The 13790-nt window shown below is 38.9% G+C and overlaps 1 protein-coding gene across 1 annotated transcript in view; it reads right to left on the bottom strand.

Annotated features, from left to right (window-relative positions):
* LOC149784772 (uncharacterized) overlaps window positions 1–11615 on the bottom strand; it is a 160573-nt gene extending 148958 nt beyond the window's left edge. The window contains exon 1 of the mRNA XM_089932789.1: window positions 11492–11615. The gene's annotated coding sequence lies outside the window, so the exon portion shown is untranslated. The remainder of the gene's footprint in view (window positions 1–11491) is intronic.
* Between the last annotated feature and the right edge of the window lie 2175 nt (window positions 11616–13790).

The following is a 13790-nucleotide window of genomic DNA, read 5'->3' as shown; positions in this document are numbered from 1 at the left end:
CAGTGAAAGAAATAGCGCTGGCACAATTACGAGTATATCACAGTTGGCCCAACATCAGGTCGACATCATTTCACGGACAGTTGCCGAATAACTCATTTGTTTTTTCATATCAGAATAACGCTGATGACACACCAGATTGGAACACCATTGCGTTACCAACAGGGTCTTATCAGATCGAAGAAATCAACAAAGAAATACAGCGTCAAATAAAACGTATCACCGGAAAAGAAGCAAACATATAAATCACTGCACACGAGCCAACGTTGTCAACAATCATTGAAATCTCAACGCCGGGTTACCACGTAGACATTTATAACAGTTCAATCAGAACCGTGCTAGGGTGGCCAACGGAAAAACCTGATTTAAAACCACGTCTACCAGAACCTGTAAAATCCGATTATTACACAGATACCATGTCATATCATGAAATTCTACCACGTTACGCGAGTTCTATAAAATTATGAAGGACCCATTACATAACGAAAAATATATTGATCGTTTAGATCAACACGACGGAGCAGTGCCAGGTTGGGAATTCACCCCCTGGGTATTTACCAACGTAAGGAACATCACTCGGCAGGATATCGAAGGCGATTTTAATCAATTTAACCAGTTATTTAAAACACAACTTAAAATTCTACAACAATCCTTCCAGGAACATATTTCTGATTTATACAGTCCACGTGACAAAATCATTAAACATATTGAGATAATAAATCAAATAATCGACGAAATGAGATATTATAACCGGCGACTGGTTCAGATGGTAATTGATGCTTCCGAGAAGAAAAAATTTTTGGAGTTTTATAAAATAACGGAAGCTGAATTACGAAATTTTAAATTTCCCGGTTATGTTGTCCCTGAGATGTTAGCGTTGTTATCCGCGCTGCTGAATCGATCCTTCGATGATGTCATGACAGCGCACAAGCAAACACTACCAGAACCCGGTAACTTCGGCGTTGACAATTCCACCAGCGGTGATGGCAGGCATATTTCTCCGGGGATAGTAAATATCACTGATGTCGTCGCGGTCAATCTTGTATGTGACGTAATCGATGGCAGTTACAGCGTAACCACGACGGAATCAAATCAGGCCCAGCAAGGTTATATACTGTATTCATTTACTCCTAGAGAACCACCTGGATTTTTGATTGTGCAAGAGCCAATCAATCCAGTATTTCTGCGGTGTCATAACCCTACGCTGACAAGGATAAATTTTAAAGTCACTGACCAACAGGGCAGACTTTTGGACCTGCGTGGGGAGACCATCAGTGTAAACTTGCTGGTGAAATCTTTCAATTAGCGATATCATAGCATAATAGCATGTCCCTGAAATCTTCGAGTGAAGAAACACAAAGTGTTTCCGATAAATCACAAAGTGATTCAGAAACACAAAGTGTTGAAACACAAATTGATTGTGAATCTGAATCTGAATCACAAAGTGATTCCAGTGATTCCGATGTTGAAGCTGAAAGCTTCTCCCCGGTGGGAAACGGCAGAAACACCTTGTGTTTCACAATCAGCAACAGCACCGTCGTGATAAATTATATTAAATAAAAAAATACATATAATGACTGAAAATGAAAATGGAAATCCTAAAGGATTTTACCAGCATGTTCGAGTGCACATATTTGACCGAAGGGAACTTGCCGATGCGATCAGAGCCGCATTTAATGCACCATTTCATCATCGTCTTGGGGGGACCCGAATACGGTGTTTCCGCGACGGCACCGATAAGATGTTGCTGAGTCACGACGATGTCGAACGATTGCGCGATCGTGATTACATTTACGTGTTCTTCAGCGATGATGAAATTTTGAACTATGCACATTCGTGTTTGTCCCGGGAGCAGTTAGATAACGTTCTCACGGGTGGAAATATTCCTTGATATTGCATTTAAACATATATATTCAAGCAAATATAGCGCGATGATATTTTCATATTAACGCAACGAGTATTGGGACCCGTATCCTTGTAAACCTGCTGTCGAACTAAAATATAATGATATCTATAATATTATCATAAAACCGCCCGGCTATGATGAACAAGAATTTATTAATATGAAGATGGGCTTTGACTACAGACGACACTACGTGAAATTATTCGCTGACTGCGTTGACTGTTGCAAATACAGAGACGATACCAAATATTCTTTCGTAGGAATCTTTTATTATACCTACCGCCGCGATGGATTGTTTTCGGATTATCATGAAACTAATAAATTTCCCTACCACGACGATGATGCGATTAAATTTCTTGAACGAATCATGATAATCGTGTTATCGAATTAATCCCTGTTAAACACCGCTTCAAGTTGACGCAGTTGTTGCTCCCAGTCAGTATCTGTCGCGTTGGGTAAACCCATAGGGGCAATCTTTACTCGTTTCTTTTTTTACTGGCGGTTTTATCAGATGCCTGCGCGGCGAATGAATTCGCTAATTTGCTGTTATCTTGTTTTAGTTTGCTGAGCTTCTCGCCGAGTTCCTGATTACGCTGATGTTGTCGGGTAAAGTCTTGTTCGATTGCAGCTCTGTTTTTTTTTAGCTGTTGAATCGTCTTTTCAAGATGCATGGTTACACCTAATTCGAGACATTTTGCATCCATGGAAGTTATTGTGGCTGCTAATCTAGTTGATTCCTCGCGGGCACTTAACACGTCGACGACGAGTTGGTCATTAGCTGCCGTCAACTGCGCTATTTTTTCTTCGAGTTGCTGGCAGCGCTCTGTTGCAGAATCTCGCTGACGTGTCAACGATGTTATCTCGGCGTAATTAGGTTTCGTTGGTCTGATCGAGTCAGGATCGCATTGGCGCCATATTTCATAAATTCTGTTATAACCGACACGAAACCGTTTGGCGATATCAGCGATCGGAACGACTCCACGTTGAAGTTGAATTTGTTTGACTTGTTCGACATCGAGAATTACCTTCATATGGTAACAGCGATAAAAAATAATTTCCGGATAATTATTACCCATAATAAATTATGGAAAATTATTATGACGACGGTAAAAAAAATATGCGAAAAATTTTTTTTGTCAAAAACACTGCAATTGTTCGCTAAAATAATTGTTACGGTAATTATTTTTCGGAGATTATTTTCCGGAAATTTATTATGGGTAATTTTTATCAGGAAATTATTATCAGGAATTATTACCCATAATAAATTATGGAAATTTATTCGTCGATGAGTAATTTATCGAGTTGATCAGAAAGAACTTTTGAGAGTTTTTCTTGCTTGAATATTTTTCCGATGTCGTTGAGAATCCTCGCTATGGTGCGGGCTACCGGCACGAAAATTTTAATTTGGTCTCGGTGTTGATGAATAATTTTATATCGAAGTTCATCATTGAGCATCTTCGCTATTCTGTATTCGCGCTTATGAGTTTTATAACCTTGTGCGCGAGCTTCTACTACGCTGTCGTATTGATCTGTCAACCACGTAGAATTAAAAATTTCACTGTTTGTGGTAAATTTTCTCACGGCATGGATTTCATCGGTAAGTGTTGCAATGATTTCTTCGTTCATATATGTTAGCATTTTTTTGTCTTTAATACGATGTCAACGTTAGGCAGGTTCATAAAAAGATATAAATTTATCGTATTTTTCCGAGTATATAAACTTTGTTACAAGTCTGATATTTCGATAAATAGATCCTGAGTTTATAGAAAAATATTTAGCAGCAGAATATATTGACGGAAATTCGATTTCTTCGTCATCTGTAACAGCAATAACAGGCTGCGGAGGAAGCCTTTGAGGAATTCTTGTTGTGTTACAAGAGTTCTCGCGATAAGTAACAGTTCTTAGATTTTCGATACGGTTATCTAATTTATCTCGGTTGATATGATCAACGACAAGTCCTCGCTGAATTGGTCCGTGAAAGCATTCGTAAACAAATCTGTGTGAATAACAATTTTTTCCTTCGCCGGATTTATAGACCATAACTTGTTTATAACCACAGTTACTGATAAGTCCAAGTGGTTTTTTTAATCTGCAGTTTCTGACTGTTCCATCTGATGAAGCTTCGTAGTTGGTGTAGATTGGATGTCTTCTGAATTCCATTTGTCTATACTAAGTGCCTTTTGTTTGTTTAAATAGTAGTTCGGGTGGTTGTTAATATATTCCTGTTCTGTGAGGATACGATTATGCTTACGCTGGTAATACCTGGCGAGCTCACGAAATCTCTTACCGCCGCAACCTGAACATAATTTTGTTTTTCCACGGATTGCAATATTGCATACGGCACAAGTAACTCCGCCGTTGGATCCTCGCTTGAAATTTTGATTATGAGATGCACAATACTCGCCGACACATCTTCGCTGGCATCGCTGTTTAGTACCTGCGATTCTCCATTGACAATAGTTCTCAGGCATATATATTATGTTATTTTTTTAATTAGACATAGTTGCTATTTTTTTAATTAGACGTATTTGTGTTACCGTTATATATGGAAGAAGAATTTGACAGATTGTCATCGATAAGACCAACCGGGAGGAGATTTGACCTTGATAGGTTAACCGCCGATGCGCAACGAAAGGATTTAGCAACGCTGAATAGCATCATCGGACGCGCGAAACAGGAATTTCGTGATGATGGTGCAAGTCACGTATTCTCGACGTATAAAATTATCCGTGAGAGTTCTGAAGATGTCTCCGAAGATATATTTGAAGATCTTTTCCAGGATGATGTCATCGACGGTACGATGATAGATGCGCGCGCGGGCAACATTGTTAAATATCTTGATGATAGCAAATATTATATTCTGATAAAATTTATCGTCGGTGTCGATGATGAACTCGGTGATCAACAATGGATTATCCGTGATAAACGTGATCCTGTCCTTGCCAACGGAAAAACAGTTTTGTTAAGTCGTAATTGCAGACCAGGAATGCTCGTTGGAATTGATATTCCATATTATGCCAGAGCGTATCCTGTAACTGCAGTTGTTTACGGGTTATATGTTGTAAAAAAACCAAAAATTGATAAACTCGCTCCGATGCGAATGACTACGTGTACGACTACGTCGTCGACAAAATCCGAAGGATTTTCGACGTTGAATTGTGTAGCCGAACGAGTGACAGAACATTTCAGCAACGCAATGCGAGGCAACGGTTTAACGCCGTCGAGAAAATCCAAGATAACAACATGGGCTAATCGAGTCAGAGATAGCTGAGCATCAATAGCGGATGTTGCTGCGTTAGAACGCTTATTAAGATTTCCTATAAGGGTAGAATCGTTGACCGGAGAAGAGTTATACAAATCAAAATACAACCGTTATGGATCACCAATAGCAATTATTGATCATAACAGTCATGCTTGGACTGAATCAGTTAGGATATTTCCGCGAGACCGTGTTGTAAGATATTATCACGGAAACATATTTGATTGTATCTATGAAGCGAGCAAAACCGATCCTGTGTCGGTATGGTTGTTTAAAAGTAATGAAGATTCCGAGTATGATCAGTTTGTGAGACCCAACGGAGAAGTATACCGAAGTGAGTCGTTACAACACGAAATGAAAACACTCGCGGAAAAATACTCAGTTTCATCTGACGAGTCTTTCATCGATCAGTTGCTGACGCGCTGTTTTACTGTTCCAAGTGTTGCTGCTCACATAGCCAGGGAACGAAATTCATGGAAACCAACTCGCGGTAATTTCCTCGACGATATCGAGCTGAGCTGTGTTGAATATGGTCATGGCGGGTTGTGGAATACCGAGTATGATCACCGCGATATGATATCCTTGGATATGATTGCGTGTTATCCGGGAAGCTTTCTCGGGTACGGCTCATGCAGTGAATATTTTACTAGATTTGGACATCCGACCAACTTGATAACAAGAGTATCCGTTGACGGACCGCTACCTGATTTTGACTTGACTGGATTCGCCCGGGTGACATCATTTCGATTTGCTGAGAATTTGCACCCGATCAATTATGCATGGTTCGGTAGACATTTCGCAGAGAAAGGTTGGGTTCCCATGGTGTTGCTGAGATGCATGCTTGACAGTGGCGTGCTAACGTCGCTGATGGTCGATGAAGCAATTATATGTTATAGTCGTCAAACTGAAGTTTGGTTACCAACACCAATTGTTGTTACTGAAAAAGAAGTTATCGAAAAATGGGCTCGAGAACGTCCAGAAACCCCCATGGATGTTATTATCAAAGGAGCTCCTGAAATGCTTGAGATTTACCTTAAAAACAGTGAAAGTGTAGCGAAGGATCTCGGACGAAAATTAATAGGGAAATTTACTCAAGGAGGAGCGTATGATCACAAAATACATCACAATAGATTAATTTTCGATGATGCCGAATTAAATTTTATAATAGCTGACGCCGCCGCAAGAGATGTATTTTGTCACCGTGAAGATGCGTTGTTGTCGAACGGAAAAAAATTAGGTACGATTGTTAGTTACCTTGATGGAGAATCATGTCAATACACACATTTGAGATCTTCAATGCTGTCTTATGTTTCTATAAATTTGCTAGATATGATAAATAGATTTCCCAATACCGCAATGAGAGTTGCAACAGATTCATTTTATATAGCAAAAAAATACTTACCGCTGGTAAATAGCGTCGTAACGGAATCTTCATCATGGGGATGCTGGAGAGTGAAAAATGAAAGATTACACGGATATTGTGAATCAGCTGATGTTGAAATTAAAGACGTTTATCGTGAATCAGCGATGATTGAAATATCTTCCAACAAGTTGCTACCATCTGTGTATGATCCTGTTGCCTGACACAGAACTGTTTATCTAAACGGACCAGGTGGTTGTGGTAAGACAACTCGAGTAATTGAGTTATTTCGAAATTCTGACATGATAGTGTTAACGCCCACACATAGACTTGCCAGGGAGATGAAACAACGCGGAGTTAATTCTTGTACATATCACAGTTTTTTCAAATACAGCGGAGGCACATGGACTCCTGAACGAATGGGCACAAAGTATATCCCCCCAAATATCCTGTGGGATGAAATAGACACTGTACCGTTGGATACGCTAAAGCAGTTTCTTGAATGGTTGATGACGAAGAATACTGCAGTTATTATGTGCGGTGATCATGGCCAACCACCGCCGTTTACAGGTGAATCTCCGCATGATTGGTTGACGAATTTTGTTGATTATTACGAAGAAGTGTCTGATGATCATAGAGCACTTGATGAAAAACTAAAGACGTTTAAAAAGCTGATTAGGCTGCAGAATAATAAAAATTCAATGCGTAGTTATGCGTAAGGTAATTCCAAGGACATCCATGAGAGACTTCTGTCAAAGTTGGAACCCAAGTGATCTCATAGTGGCAAGTAGAAAAGTAGTAAGAGACACACTTCAGCGGAGATTATTTCAACTACATCGAGAAAAATTCCCAACGTTGCCGGTACCGTTATGTTACAGACCAGATGATACACGATTGCAAAATATCGATGTTGATATTCCAGGAAAATCGGAAAAGCAGAATTTAGTGTTAAATGATATTGTGTTAGTTGATACGAGTGCTGTTGATGCTGCACTTGCTATGAATAAATCTCCATGGGTGTTAGGATATGCTATGACAATTCACTCCGCGTAAGGATTAACCATCGAAGACACAAAAGTCTGGATTGTTGATGATCGCATCGAGTGGCCAATTTAGTTTACTTGGCTGTGTCAAGAGTGCGAAGAATATCTCAACTAGGAAGAATTGTATTAGATACGTCGACGACATCAGCCGTTGATGAGTCAGCGATGACTGACACGATAAGAAAAAAATTAACCGATTGCAAACACAGCGACAAAAAAAAATAATCGGGAGTTTGATCAATGTTTAGATGTTGAATTCGTAATTACGCTACGACAACAACAAAATAATCATTGCGCGAATTGCAATTGTGTAATGTTATGGCGATATCCGAAAAATGACACAAGACAGTTTACGTTAGATAGAAAAAATAGCAAACTTGGCCACACACGTGAAACTATCATGTTGACCTGTCTTGAGTGTAATAGACGCAGAGGCGCCGCTGCAGCTATTTAAGTGTGGATCACTTTAGTGATTTTGGTGGTAATTGTGTATCATCGGGAATCACTGAAGCTGCTCACTGGTGAATCCGCGTTGAGGAGCAGTTGAATCTAATCTATAGATTGCTGGTCTGCCAGTTGATCTTGTCACGGTGGATATGTTATGTGTGGTAACACTCCAAATGGGATCAGTCGCTCTTCGTTTACCACCTTCAAGTTCGCCTGGTTCGTATAAATATCTAACTGTAACATTGCCCAGCACTGGCGCTGGCTTTGCCAATGTTGAAGAATCATGTCGTATATATTTTTTTGTGATCGCGATGGCAGGTTTCATGTTAGTGGCTCGGGTGATCTCGTTATTTAGCGCAGTTATCACACTTGGTAATCTTGCAACCCATTCGCGCGATCTCGCATCTTGAATAAATTCTTTCGCGTATTGATATCCAAATAATCTTTCGGCGAGTGTTCGATTAAATCTCTCAACGATTGCCTGATCACGATGAATTTCAGTAAGTCCTCGTCGTATGGTAACGTTATGTTGCTTCATCAGCGATGATACCGCACCTTGAAATTCTTTGCCAGGATCAACTTGTAGCAGATGTGGCCATCGTAGACCACCTTGTGGTCCAGGTCCTCGCTGATAAATTCGTTTAAACGCATCGGCTACTTCAGACGCCGTTTTAGTTGTTAACGGTTCCGCATCTTTGTATCTACTTGCAACATCAACCACTGTTAACGCGTATTTATATGTTTTCCGACGAACAACATCATGTGGCAGAAATAGTATGTCAGCCTGATGAACTTCGTTGGGTACACTAACATTGAAATGTGCAAAGTTGATTAGGCTAGGCGGTGGTAAATAAATTTGCCATATTGCCTGTTTTGATAGCCAATTTTTGGCAACCTCACTTGTCACCGACGCTGACTTGGCGAGTTTATTAATTGCTGCGTTACCTCTCCAGTATCCGCTTGGGGAATAATAAATCGCCTCCATTGGAAATGCTTGCATTGTTATTAATTACTAGCGCCTAATACTAGTTTAGATTTCATTGCGGATTTTATTAACCAGTTAGCGAGTGATTCTCTGAGGGATTTATTTTTGATGGCGTTTAGTGAATGAATTAATTTCACGTCTGCGATATGTCGTTGCTGCAAATCAGGGTTTTTATAAGCTACATCATGAACATGACAAGCTGCATCGATAGCATTTATCGGGTACTCGCCAAGTTTTGGTTGATTATCGTCGCTGTTGAGTCTTATGTCAAGTCTGGTTCCAGGACCGCAGTAGTTGTATCCGGGAAGATGTTTTTCCCCGGGATACTTTGCCCAGGGAGCTCCAGGGAGTTTTCCAAGTTGGGCTGCAATGTCGCCTCCGCTAAACTTTTTTTTTGAAATCTAAATTTTTTTGTGCCACATCGAGCACATCTACCAGAAAGCGCTTCTCTGTTATTTTTTGTTGTAATCGTTGTTAGGTCGTTTGTTGGGGTTCGTGCCTTGCACTTCACACAATATAAATCCATAATATTATTTATTTGTATACAAATGGAAGTTACTGACTTTTCCGCGACGAAGAAAAAAAACCAATTAAACATGTTAGTGTGTTACCAAATTCAATCAGAATGATTATCATAGGACCATCTGGGTCGGGTAAAACACAGCTGTTGTTAAATTTGATAATGAAGTGGATGAAATGGGATAAGCTATATTTGATTGCTCCATCTGCGGACGATCAGCGATGCTATGATGTGATAAAAGATTTCAACGAGAGTGCAAAAGCAGTCAGTGAACGCGATGAAGACGTAGTTGATTTTATAACTGATATCAATGATGCACCTGGCATTGATGACATCGATGGATCAATTAACAACTTAGTTGTGTACGATGATGTGATGTTGGATAAACAAACAAACCCTGCAAGAATATTTTCCCGTGGTCGTCATAAAAACACAGATGTCATTTATGTAACTCAACGGTATACACAAATTCCAAAAGTGATCAGAGATAACTGTAACGTTCTCGCGGTGTTCAACGGAGTTGACGTACACACGTTACGAAATATTCATCAGACTTGGTGCAGCGGAGACATGGACATCAATAAATTCAGAAATTTCTTCAGTCATGCACAGCGAAAATCACACGGTCTTGTAACAATAAATTTACATAATCCTCGGACACGGTATCGAGTTGGACTTGATACGTTATTCAGTTAAAAAATATCTCCCGTTCTCGCTGAGAGAGAGCAGCAGGGAGGGCGCAAATCCACGATGGTTTTAACATTTAAATCATTACCGCAATAACGTTTTCCAAGATTAGATTATATGATTAAACCTTTTATTTTAGTAAATAGACACCTTTATTGTCATATTTACTAAAATAAGGGTTTGTTTTCCAAAATAAGAGTTATTTTTGTAAAATTATTAATAGAATGATTTGTTCACGAAAAAAACTTGTGGGATTCGCTCTCCCTGCTGCTGATGATAATAGTGACGATGACGACAGATGTGATGACGATACTAATGGTGGTGATGATGATAATGGTCATGATGATACTAATCGTGGTGGTGATGATAATACTAACGGCGGTGATGATGATCATAGTGACGATGGCGATAAATGTAATGATGATACTAATGGTGATGATAATGGTGGTGATGACGATAATGGTCACGATGATACTAACGGTGGTGATGATGATAATGGTGGTAATAGAGTCACTATCGTCATACACTTAAGTTGTTACCAAAACGATTGGTAGCTTATAGTTCCGTATCAATTCTGACCTCAACCATGACAAGTGTCTGTATCAAGTCTGACCTCAAAGATTCTACGCATCTATATATCAAGTCTGAACTCATCCATTCTATATATTTGTGTCAATACGTGATAATAAACACATTCTAAACTAATGTAGTTACAGTAATGTTTCTACGATGGCCGTGAGAAACCAAATTATTTATATTTCAAAGAAAACTCAATTTTTACTTGTACATATTTTTCTCAGATAACACAAATTTCTGTACATGCACACATTTGGGTTACTTCGTAGTTGCAGACGGCAACGAACAGCGTTTAGAAAAATGTGCATATGTACACTGTTCAGTTTCTTTGAATGGTAAATATGTTGTCCTCAATTGGCTATCATATATTCCATACACTGACTACAGAAGAACACGGGTGATTGTTGTTGTTGTTGTAGGGTTTAACGCCATTTTTCAGCACACGATAGGCTATGCATGGCGGCCAGTATTAATGGTGGAAGAAGAACCCTGGAAAACCACAGAAAGAACCACCGACCCACGAGAAGCTACAGGCAAACTTTCTCACATACCCACATTGGCTGAATCCGAGAACACGGGTGAAAGAATAATTATATGGTCAGACTGATACGCGCAAAATACATCGATTGAGTAGCTGTCACCCATTGTGACCACATGAAATATGAATATGTATTTGCACGGTTTTATAATCATATGAAAAAGAAATTTACTTACAGATTTTCTACAAATTCCTCAAAATCTTAGCTTCCTGTATATACACAAAGTATGTTTCTTCTTTCCATGTACTAAATCCTGTTGCTATAAACAAATTAAAACAAACACTACCACATTTTTATAAGCGTATACCAGCCAGCTAGGTTATAAATAGGTCAACTTGCCTGGATGACCCGCCAGCTGGGTTATACAAATATTACCTTATATGAGTGAATTATGTTGTTACAAACTACTACTTCAAGGACGTCTCGAGGATCATATCACTGTATAACTATATGACTACGTTGTTCATGTGGATTGTGCAAGCTTAATGCAGGCAGTCAAACGTAGAGAAAACACAATAACAGGGCAGAATGAATTCCTATCTAATTATCACAGTAGAACTGCAATGTTTGCATACGAGCCTTTCTGCATGTTTATATGCTTTTATCTAATAATTATTCTTAACCCACATTCTCTATTATTATTGTTATCATTATTTCAAGCAGCTTTGACAATTTTTCAGTCATATCGCTACGATGTCTTTGGTATGATCGAACTCACGACATCCCGCATCCGAGGCGGACGCTCTAACCACTAGGCCACCGGAGTTGTATTTAGTAACCCGAGTACTTGCATCTATCCATTTGTCAGTCAAATAAATAAAACTTTTTTCTTTACTTTAAATCGTCCATTTTACTTTTCATCTACATTCTCTTCATAGTACTTGCATAACCAGAAAAACAACAACAACACCAACTTCTACCACTAATGGCGGTGTTGCTGATGCTGTTGTTGTTGTTGTTGGGTTTAACCCCGGGAAGATGTTAATAGTGCCTTTGTTAAAGTGACATAACAGTGCTGACAACTTTCACCTTTACTAACGGTAATAGTAGTGGTGGTGATAATGATGGTGATGATGATGATACTAATGGTGACGATGATGACAATGGTGGCGATGATGATATTAATGGTGGTGATGATGATAATGGTGGTCATGACGATAATGGTGATGATGGCATTAATGGTGGTGATGATAATAATGGTGGTGATGACGATAATGGTGTTGATGATACTAATGGTAATGATAATAATGGTGGTGATGATGATACTAATGGTGCTGCTGATAATAATGGTGACGATGGCGATAATTGTGATGATGATACTAATGGTGATGATGATAATGGTGGTGATGAGGATAATGGTCATGATGATACTAACAGTGTTGGTGATGATAATGGTGGTGATAGAATCACTATCGTCCTACACTTAAGTTGTTACCAAAACGATTGGTAGTTTATAGTTCCGTATTAATTCTGACCTCAACCATGATATGTGTCTGTATCAAGTCTGACCTCATCCATTCTATATATTTGTGTCAATACGTGATAATAAACACATTCTAAACTAATGTAATTCCAGTAATGTTTCTACGATGGCCGAGAGCAGCCCAATTGTTTATATATCAAAGAAAAGATTTTTTTTTTACTTGTACATATTTTTCTCAGATGACACAAATTTCTGTATATTCACACACTTGGGTTACTTCGTAGTTGTAGACGGCAACGAACAGCGTTTAGAAAAATGTGCATATGTACACTGTTCAGTTTCTTGGAATGGTAAATATGTTGTCCTCAATTGGCTATTATATATTCCATACACTGACTAGAGAAGAACACGGGTGATATAAAAGAATAAGTATGTAGTCAGACTGATACGCGCAAAATACATCGATTGAGTAGCTGTCACCCGTTGTGACCACATGAAATATGAATATGTATTTGTACAGTTTTAAAATTATTTGAAAAAGAAAGATACTTACAGATTTTCTATAAATTTCTCAATATCCTAGCTTCCTGAATATACACAAAGTATGTTTCTTCTTTCCATATACTAAATCCTGTTGCTATAAACAAATTAAAACAAACACTGCCACAATTTCCGAAGCGTATAGCCAGCTAGGTTATAAATAGGTCAACTTGCCTGGATGACCCGCCAGCTGGGTTATACAAATATTACCTTATCTGGGTGAATTATGTTGTTTCAAACTACTACTTCAAGGACGTCTCGAGGATCATATCACTGTATAACTATATGGCTACTTTGTTCATGTGGATTGTGCAAGCTTAATGCAGGCAGTCAAACGTAGAGAAAACACAGTAACAGGGAAGAATGAATTCGTATCTAATTATCACAGTAGAACTGCAATGTTTGCATACGAGCCTTTCTGCATGTTTATATTCTTTTATCTAATAGCCCGAATACTTGCATCGATCCATTTGTCACTTCAACAATTACAACTACTTTGACTAAAAATCCT

The sequence above is a fragment of the Sinohyriopsis cumingii genome, chromosome 14, assembly GCF_028554795.1.
Source record: "Sinohyriopsis cumingii isolate HCF-2022 chromosome 14, ASM2855479v2, whole genome shotgun sequence".
Lineage (NCBI taxonomy): Eukaryota > Metazoa > Mollusca > Bivalvia > Unionida > Unionidae > Sinohyriopsis > Sinohyriopsis cumingii.
The sequence above is the reverse complement of the archived record's forward strand: the minus strand, read 5'-3'. Positions and strand labels throughout refer to the sequence as shown.